We start from the raw sequence: 11,133 nt of genomic DNA on the forward strand, positions 1-11,133 counted from the left end.
TTCTATAATGATACTTTATATTTTGAAGCATTGCCTTGTAATTGTGTATATAAAATTGTGATGGTTGTAGATAACTTAGAAAATAATGTGTTGCATATCGATTCGTCTAATGGTTTAGACAAGGCATGCTTGTGCCATTGTCATCTTGGACATGTCAACCAGAAGCGCATAGCCCAACTCCAAAAGGATGGATTTTTTGAGTCATTTGACCTAAAGTCAGATGACACATGCAAATCTTGTTTACTTGGAAAGATAACTAAATCACCGTTCACTGGCACTTGTGAAAGAGGTGAGGGATTATTGGATCTCATACACACCGATGTGTGTGGGCCCTTCCGATCCACCACTAGGGATGCTAACCGCTTCTATGTTATGTTCACCGACGATTATAGCAGATATGGGTATATCTACTTAATCAAGCACAAGTCGAAAACTTTTGAAAAGTTCAAAGAGTTTAAACAAAAAGTGGAGAATCAATTGGGGAGGAAGATAAAGATGCTCGGATCCGATAGGGGTGGTGAGTATCTTAGTATCGAGTTCCACAACTATCTTAAGGAATGTTGAATTGTTTCACAATTGATGCTTCCTAGGACACCGCAGCTCAATGGTACGGCTGAGAGGCGCAATCGAACCTTGTTGGACATGGTTCGTTCCATGATGAGTCGAGCTTCATTACCTATCTCATTTTGGGGGTATGCATTAGAGATTGTCGCACATATCTTTAATCTAGTCCCAACTAAGAAGGTTGCCAAAACACCTCACGAGATGTGGACAAGGAAGGTTCCCTCATTGGCACATATCAAGGTTTGGGGTTGCGAGGATTTCGTAAGACGAGAGACTCAATACAAGCGTGAACCTCGTAGTGAGTGGTGTATTTTCATCAGCTACCCACATCAATCTTTTGGATATCTTTTCTACAGACCTAGTGACAATGTGGTCTTTGTAGCAAGAAGAGGGATTTTCCGCGAAAGAGAACTCATATTCCAAGAGGACAGTGGGAGGCAAATTGATCTTGAAGAGCTTTAGGATTCCAGCAATGAAGGAACCTCTAACACTAGTGCTCAACTTGAGGAAGAGATTCATGTTGAATCAGTTGACGAGTCCTTACCTCTGAGACGTTCCAGTAGAGTTAGTGCTCCACCCGTGTTGTATGGTTTCCATATAACTGCTGAAGGTGATATGTTTATCAGTGATAGTACACTGATAAATTTGGATGAACCTAACAACTACAAGGAAGCCATGGCAGGCCTAGAGTTTGTAAAGTGGAAGGAGGCTACGGACAGCGAGATTTAGTCCATGTATGACAATCAAATTTGGAACTTGGTTAACAATGTACCGGGTTGTAAGGCGATCGGGTGCAAGTGGATCTTCAAGAAAAAGACTGACATGGATGGGAAAGTGCACACGTTCAAGGAACGGATGGTTGCAAAGGGATTTACTCAAACCCTGGGGGTTGACTATTATGAGACCTTCTCACCAGTGGCCAACATCAAGTGTATTAGGGTTATGTTGGCAATCGCTGCATTTCATGATTATGAAATTTGGCAGATGGATGTCAAAACCGCCTTCCTTAAAAGGAAGTTGGCTGAAGATGTTTACATGTGTCATCCAGAGGGTTTTGTACATGCTAAATATCCTAATAGAGTGTGCAAGCTTGATAAATCCATCTATGGATTAAAAAAAGCATATCACAGATGGAATCTTTGTTTTGATGAGAAAGTCAAAGAGTTTGGATTTTTGAGAAGCGAGGATGAGTCCTATGTGTATGTCAAGGCTAGTGGGAGTATAGTTAGCTTTCTAGTTTTGTATGTTGATGACATACTGCTCATAGGAAACGACATCCCGACCTTGCAGGAAGTTAAGTCCTGGTTTGGGAAGTGTTTCGCTATGAAGGATCTAGGAGAAGCTGCTTATATTCTAGGGATAAGAATTTTGAGAAATAGAAGAAGGAGACTAATAGGACTTAGTCAAAGTACTTACTTGGACAAGATGTTGAAACATTTTAGCATTGAGAATTCCAAGAAAGGGGAACTGCCAATCCAAAGCAATACCAAGTTGAGTAAGACTCAGAGTTCGAGTACCGATGCCGAGATAGAGGAAATAAGTCGAGTGCCATATGCTTCTGCCGTTGGCTCGATCATGTACGCTATGACATGTACTCGCCTTGATGTGGCTTTTCCGTTGATCATGGTTAGCTGATATCACGGGAACCCAGGTAGAGCTCATTGGACAACAGTTAAGAACATTCTTAAGTACCTACAAAGGACTAGGGACTGGGTCCTTACACTTGGTGGGAGTGATGACTTGAGAGCGACAGGGTATAGTGATGCCAGCTTTCAGAACAATAGAGATAACCTCTACTCTTAGTCGGGCTGGGTATTTACCTTTAATGGAGGAGCAGTTACTTGGAAAAGTTCCAAGCAGGAGACTGTGGCTGATTCCAACATGCGAATCTGAGTACATAGAACCGAGCGAAGCGTCGAAGGAGGCTATATGGTTGAAGAACTTCATTGGAGACCTTGGAGTTGTACCAGCCATAAAGGAGCCTATGGAGATTTTCTGTGATAATAATGGAGCGGTTGCCTTGACAAAGGAACCAAGGGATCATGGTAGATCCATACACATCAACAGAAAATACCACTTCATTAGACATCGGGTAGAAGATGGACTCCTCGTATTCAAGAGGGTATCGTCAGAGGAGAACCCAGCAGACGCCCTCACAAAGGGTTTGAGCAGGGTCAAACACTTATAGCATGCAAGGAGCATTGGTCTGAAGGACGATATTAGTTTTAATGATTAGATAGACATTTAGAAACTTGTAATAGATAAATGTAATTGACATATGATGATTAAGTAACGGAGATTTATTTATGAGTAAAGTTTACTATCTCGTGTTAATTGTTTACTATTGTTTCAATTTGCATCTTTTACTTCCAGAATAATTAGATTATTCAAATTATCCACATGAGTAACTTGGATTAACCCCACTCTCATTTGAACACTTCATGGAATTTATCACGAGTGATTGTGAGACGATAATATCGTATAATCTTGAAACCGAGATATATGAGTTGTTGTTTGCGAGTTTGTTGTGCATTGATAATACGTAAAGGCATAAGTAACTTGATGTTATAAAACATGTTGTTGTGTATGATCTAATAAGTAAATAGTACAAGAATATAAGTCAAAGTTTATCTGTTCCTTTTATCCTAAGAGGGTAAAAGCGATATCGTGGGCCCCTCGATGATTGTGTGTTGACTTATGTGTCGGGCCTGGTCAGGACTAAATTGATGTGTTTAATTAAGTTCTATGTCAAACAAATTAGAAATCGGGAAACAAACAGTTGGACATTGAGAATGATTATGTTCCATGTTTTTGTTCACACGATATCCTGCAGAATGGAGGATTATATGATCACTTATCTAAAGGACGTGCATTGAATGGGTCAGAGTTCGACAACGGCTTTTGAGAGCTATGACTGTTAATCAGATTTTCAATGTGTACTTGCAATTATAGTTATTAGAATTATCCAAGTGGGAGACTGTTGGATTAGGTGACTACCCATAACTATAATTGGTATGTACTTGACCTGATAGTAACATGGTCCTTTTGGATTGCCTTCACCATAGCAACTTGACAGGAGGAATTATGATAAAGAGGTTGATAAATGATTTATTAATATATTATAAGAATAATATATTAATTGAGAAATCATATTATTTAATAAGTATTGATCAGAAATTAATTTGGAATTAATTTAGTGATCAAAAGAGACTAATTAAAAGAACGGGGATTGATTATGTAAAACAGTAATAATTGTAGTTTGGGCTAATGGACCATATCGATAAGGGGTGGATGAAAACTCTATGGGAATCCATAAAGATTTCGTCCAAATCCTGTCATATGGGGGTTTGTGGATTGCTTAGGGCCTAAGCAAGGGAATTAGGGTTTCCAATTGATAACCCTAGTAGCAGCTCAACTATATAAGGACCCCTTGGCTACCAGTTTTCAACCCTATGTTTTATAGAAGAACCCTAGCCAAAATTGATAGCCTCCATCCTTTCTCTCTTGTTCATCTTTTTCTTGTGGTGTTTGTGACTCCATTAAAGGTGCAACAATTGAGGCACTAAGCTCTTGAAGGTCAAGACCAAGCTATCAACAAGAAATGTATTCTTCTAACTCTAGTTTAATTGTTAAATTTGAAAATTGTATGCTATATTAGGGTTCTTACTTTTGATAATTTGATATGCATGTATAACTTGATAAAACTTAGATCCAAAGCAATTACGGTTGCATGTGCACCATAGGAATGTTGTAATGCTCAAAACCCATCACATATATCAATTAATTATACTCAAAAAAACACCTAAAACCTTATAAAAAGATTAAGAAACTATAATGAAGATAATAAAAACTGATGAAAGAATTTTGAAATCATTCACTAAACTTTTACTGAAGTTATTTTTGGAAAGTAATTCAATTTACACCTTTTTTGTGGGGTTAGAGATCTAAGCCTTGTTTTCTCAAATCTAATATTCAGAATTCACATAATCATGAATCACCTATTTAAAGTCTTCTTTTAAAGGGTACACATACTTCTACAAACTCCTAAAAATATTTAATTGAAAAAAGTTAATTTACTCGTTTCCATTTCCACTTAAATAATTAACTCTAGCGAAAAGATATCAAATCTCACTCTTGAATATAGAACGACTATCCAAATTGATCAAACAATACAATGTTCTTGATGTGGTAACCTGTCCGGATCGGAAATTCACAACCCTCATCCTTGTCTTTACTTTGTGTAAATTGTCACTTACAATCTGTCAAAATAATCAACAAAAAGACATGATTGTTTTTATAGTTTTGATAAAAGTATTAAAAGTTAGAGAACACAATCCAACCCAATACCAAAAATGTATCACTATAAAAAGAAGACTTCAAATCTTATCACCAGTTATAAATGAAGGATCTATATACCCAAGAGTCATTATAAAATGATATTTCTAGATAATATATGATACTAAAGGGTCACACTAACAACAACTTGATACCATTGATTATTTATTAGAAATTGATTTTAATAAATATTCAATAAACTCTTATAATTAATTGGAAATTATTTATTTCATAGAAATATTAAGTTTCAATGGAAGTAAGATAATATATATCATATGGTATGATTTATTAAGTCATGCACAACATTTTTCACTAGAAATACTTTTTTGTATTTTACCAAAAAGTTAAGGTTGATATTTTATAAAAGAGTTTATAAAGTTTACAAAGTTTGCTTTATTTTTTCCTTCCAAAATCGTGGCAAGTCAAAGGAACATAAAACACGGGCTTTTGATTCGTTTAATCAAAATTATGGCATGTCTTAAGAAGCATGGAGGACACTTAGGATTTAGGTGCATGAGTTCTTAAATGGTTACAGACTTATGTGTAAAGGATGCATGTAAAGAGGCTTCCAAATGTTTCCTTTCTCACTTGGAAAAAACTGTAACATCATCCCTTTTTTCTCTCATATTCTCTTTTGCAAAAGGTGGTAGAATACTTGGATGTTTACTTTATCTCTTTAAGTAATATTTTGATATTCACTTAAAGCTTAAGGGCTTAAGAGTTGTCGACTAGCATCAACATCAAGTTGAATCATTGTTGGAGTCTATCTAAGGAAATTATTTTATCCATATTCTACATCAACATTCAATCCTCCCCTTGAGGATTCAAAGGCTACAAAGGTTTTCATATTCTTCTTCCTTCTTTGGTTGATGTTTTTACTTCCAAATTTTGAAAGAAGATCCTTGGTAGGTTTTAACTAGTTTTATGTTAATCAAGTTTTAAAGTCTTCTGTTTGCTAAAATCTTGAGTTTTCGAATCTATTTTAGAATAAAAACCTAAAAATTGGTATCAGAGTCATCCTTTCAAGTTTGGTTATATTTTATGATTATTAGGATAATCTTGGTTTTTGGAAAATATGGATAGCTTGTTTTTTATTTTAAAATAAGTTCATACATATTTTCTATTACAATTTTATAATTATTATTTTTGTGACAAAAGTTTTGATGCATATTTTGTCATTAAAGTTGTTTTACAAAAACGAATGTTGATTTGTATGTTGGATATATTTTAGAGTGCATAAAAAATCCATGGACCTTATTGTGTTGTTGTTTGTGTTGATTCATTAAAATGGTTGTAATATTCTTTTATTCATAATGGTATGTAATAATAAATAACTAGTTTTTCATCTTTGTTAGCTTATGTAGTAGATTAGTATTAGACTAGATTTATTTTATATAAAATATAACAAGATGAAAAAGATGGCCATTTTTTAAGATCCAGAGGAGGCCCATGGTTTTATGAAGTTTTTATAAAAGTTTTGTAACTTTTATAAAATCTTGTAAAAGTTGCTAAAAAGTTGGTTGTCATTGCAAGTGGGAGCTTAAAGTCAAACATGCATAATAATTTGAATATTTTGATCCATTTAGTCCCTTAGGAAAGGACTTGATACTTTTATGTTGGCTCATAAAAGTGTCAACGGATCTTGGTTTGTTTGCACTATTTTGCATGCATGTTTTGTTTATTATAATGTTGATTATTTTGTGTGGTTGATAAATTATTTATTCAATTGTTTAAATAATTTTTTGACAAAGTAAACATCACATTAAGTTTGTTTTTCAAAATTTATAATGTGAACATAATATGTAACAAGCTATTTTTTAAGATAAAAATCGGTTTATAAAAACGTTAATAACGACAAATTTTGAAATACTAAATTATAAGTCTAAAAATTGTGATTTTTTTTTTGAAAATTATGCAAACTCCAATATTTAAATAATAAAATGAAGTTTTATTAAAGATATAAAGGTCCTAAATCTCTCAAACTCAAACTTAATGTCAGATATTGAATTTAAAATCGAACCGTGTCAAATTATATAAAAACGAGGTTTTTTAGATGGAACCTTTAAAAGTGATTTTTTGAAAATTGGTACCATGGCTTATTATATGCATGTAATAACCATGATATCATATATTTTTAAAACGATAATTATAAAACATCAAATACCCCCTATAAACCTTAAATCTACGCAATTTGTTTTGAAAAACACTCGCACATCACTTGATACGCTAGTAGGATAAAGTTTACCTAACCGCTTAGTGTTATCTTTTGATGTCGGGGTGTATTCGCAATTTCTATAACCAAATTATATAAGTTGATTATACAAGTTTTTCAAATTGGATGATTTGATCGGAAATCTTTTGTGATAAAGGTCACCTAGGCAAAAAAAAATCTGAGACATAGATGGGATCAAACATGGCTAATAAATTTTGTTATTAGAGATCCCATAAAACTATGAATTATATGGTATAATATAATTGATACTCAATATCTACCTAGTTAGATTTAAATGAATGGGATAAATGATACCCATCCATTTATTTTGTTTTGAAACTTGGATCCTAGATTTTGATAATTAATGTTTTTAGTTACTAAAAGGGTGTTAATTAAAAAATATTTAAATATCGAAAATACTAAATGACTTTTGTTAAATTTTGTAGATGATAACTAAATCCAATCTCGTTACCATGCATCACTTTGATCTTACAAATCGACGTGAACATATAACATTCAACTGATATAATATTATCGAGTGGATCTGTGTCTTGAGAGACAATCTCAAGAAAGATAATAAATTGTACATTCTTGAAAGCCATATTCCTAAACAACCTAATATTAACCATAAAACTGAACATAATGATTGATGGAATCATTGAATAATGTTGAAGATGATTCAGAAATAATATTTTATTCAGTTATTCCCGACCTCTGGAAGGAACTAGAAGGCTTAGATGCATTTTACATGTTTCTTCAAGTTAAGCAAATATTTCAAAGATACAGTGATATTTGGTTTGAACCAGATCAAAAACAGGAAGAATGCAAGACTAAAGAGAGTCACATTGTGTGCTCTAAGAGGCCATTAATTCACGGAAAGGACACATTTAAGCCCAAGAAATCCAAGAAGTTCCACAATGATGGATCATGTTTCTTCTGTGGAGAAACATGTTACTTGGTACTTAATGTTAATCTAATAGTTGTAAATGGCTTGCAAATATTTAAAGAAAAGTAACCAGATGAGCACAAGAATGTTGGAACTGCACTCTCAGAGTTTATTTTGTTATTTATGCTTAAAACATAAAGTGCTTGTAATTGAATACAATATTTGTTTTGGAACAATGCATGTTTAATTTAGCATGCCTAAATATTAATGTATCAGTAAATTTATTGAATGATTGATTATTTACTTAAATTGTTTTTTCATAACGATCACTTCATATTCTGTAGTGATTAAATTTTGTTTATGATGTTAGATTTATTAATAGGAATTATAAAGTAAATACCAATTTCTTACAAATAACAAGCTCTATATGCAAACATTGACAATTAAAATTGTTTTGAATCAAACTTATCTTTGACATTGTTATCTTTATTATATAAATGATATTCATATATTCCAACTTCAAAAAAAGTATCTTTGAAGGAAAATCATGTAGTTTATTTGACATATGTAAATCTTATTTATATATAAAAGATTCCTAATCATATTTTCACTAAACTGTAGAGAAAATAACTATTAAGGAACTATACGTTGTGATGTATGATTTCCATATGAATGTCTAAGATTTAGCAAAAAATACCAAATGACATTTCTTAACAACTATATTCATTGTAATTATATTTTATATGTTAAAACATAATTGTGAAATCTTTGTTGAAGTTTTCAAATATAAAGTTGAGATACAAACTAAAAAGAACCATTTAAAGCATTAGTGATAATAAATGATGGATTAAATCTTACTTGATATGATTTACTTTTTAATCGGTTGAAATATCCACCTTTATTCTCTTGAGATTATACTTCAATCACTAATAACCTTACCTCGAGTACAAACACCAACTAATAAGTAGATGAAACACTTTAATGTGTTTATATAACGAAAGACTTAGGAATGACAAAATATATTCTTGGAATGTAAAATCTATAGAGATAGATAAAAAAAGGAATGTTAAAAATTTATATCTTATGCATATATTGACAATATATCTTGAAAGAGATCAAGATACGATATTCCTTTGGAGGACTCTTGATATTGTCATATGGCACCATTTTAAGCTTGCTTCAAAAGGACCTAGCATATAGGTTTGAGTTACATAAAATGATTTATATTCTATTTGCTTGGCAAATGAACTGATCATTTATGCCATATTTTGCACAAAGACTAGATATACAATTATACTATGAACATATGATAAGATACCAATCGGATACATGGGTAGGTCGTTGGATGAATATAAGGACATTCTAAAAGTACTTAAGAAGAACTAAGAGAATGTATATAAGATAATTAGTTTAGAAGAAGATTTTTATTTAAAGAGATACACAAGATGTTGACTTCAAAACAGACATATATAATTATGAATCGTAATTGGATCATGATTTCATTATGTAATGAAGAGTAAGTTTTGATGGAATGAGGTCCAAGTAAAATAAAAGCACATAATATAATACAAAATCATAATACAATTCTACTTTAGAATTTGTAATCAAATATGTTTGGAATTAGTTTATTGAAAAACTAAGTTATGTCCTTCCGTTATAGGATAACCTAAAAATCTTTTGTGGCTTCGAGAGTATACTTAATTAAGAAAAGAAACTCTATGTCACATCAAAAAACTAATCATATTCTCCAAAATATTTAACTATACTTAGATTAAAGTCAAATATAGAGATTATAGTATTCGCATAAATCACACAAATTAAATTTAGTCGGACCCATTTGTAAAGCCCTTCCTTTTAAAGCTAAGTATGAATGCTTATACTTCAGATGTAGGACTTTATTATTCTAGAAATGATATTTTTATTTGAATTTAATATTTGTATATTAGAATATCAAGACAACAACTATTATATTGTTTTGATATATTGGGATATAATCATCATATCAATAAGTTTCATGCTCTATATTAACATGTTTAATCGATGAATAATCTTATTATATAAAAGGTTAATAGTTGGTTGTAATTATGGGAGCAATTATGAAGTAAGACTAATATGAAATTGGATTGGTTAACTCTCACAAAATGAAAGTAGACAAGTGGTTGTAACCAAGATTCATATGTACTTGTTAGAGAACTAATATTAAACTTGCTCGTATTAATATCACCTCATGGATCGCTATCATGTGTGACACTTGATAAAAAAAAGGTACTATCTTTGTATCCTTAATACATGAGATACATAATGGGACTAAATTATAGGGAGTGCTATATTTTATGTGGTCAAATGTTGATCCTTAATCGGGCAGTTATAAAGGCTATTTTCGGGTGTAGTGTGAACTATGCAAGAAGCTTATGTAATAAAGATGGGATTTTTTTCCTCTTATGTGTTGAGAGTTAGACATATAAGGCACCTTACTAAATGTTGAACACCTAATAAGATTGATCGTGATCTGTGTCTCATGTCCAACATGATGTCTATGAAAAAAAGGATAACTGATAACTTACCTTATACACCAATTGTAGCTTTTGAGATTCTGGAGAATTGGATGTTGACAGAATGGTGCAAAGTTATATATTACTAGGTGCAGTTAAATGTTGCTAGGCGTTCACCGCTGCCTATATCACTCTATAATGAGTCTTGTGCAAGTGGGATATTGAAAGATCTATATGCCCAATAGTCATTATAAAATGATATTACTATATAATATACGATCCCGAAGGGTTACACCAACAACAACTTGATACCATTAATTATTTATTGGAAATTGATTTTAATAAATATTCAATAAACTCTTATAATTAATTAGAAATTATTTATTTCATGGAAATATTAATTTTCAATGGCAAGTAAGATAATATATCATATGGTATGATTTATTAAGTCATGCACAACATTTTGGACTAAAAAGACTTTTTTGTCTTTTACCAAAAAGTTAAGGTTTATATTTTATAAAAGAGTTTATAAAATTTACAAAATTTTCTTTCTCTTTTCCTTCCAAAATCGTGGCAAGTCAAAAAACAAGAAGAATGGGCTTTTGATTTGTTTAATCAAAAGTATGGCATGTCTTAATAAGTAT

The sequence above is a fragment of the Lactuca serriola genome, chromosome 9 (genome assembly GCF_051521515.1).
Source record: "Lactuca serriola cultivar US96UC23 chromosome 9, Lser_US96UC23_V15, whole genome shotgun sequence".
NCBI lineage: Eukaryota > Viridiplantae > Streptophyta > Magnoliopsida > Asterales > Asteraceae > Lactuca > Lactuca serriola.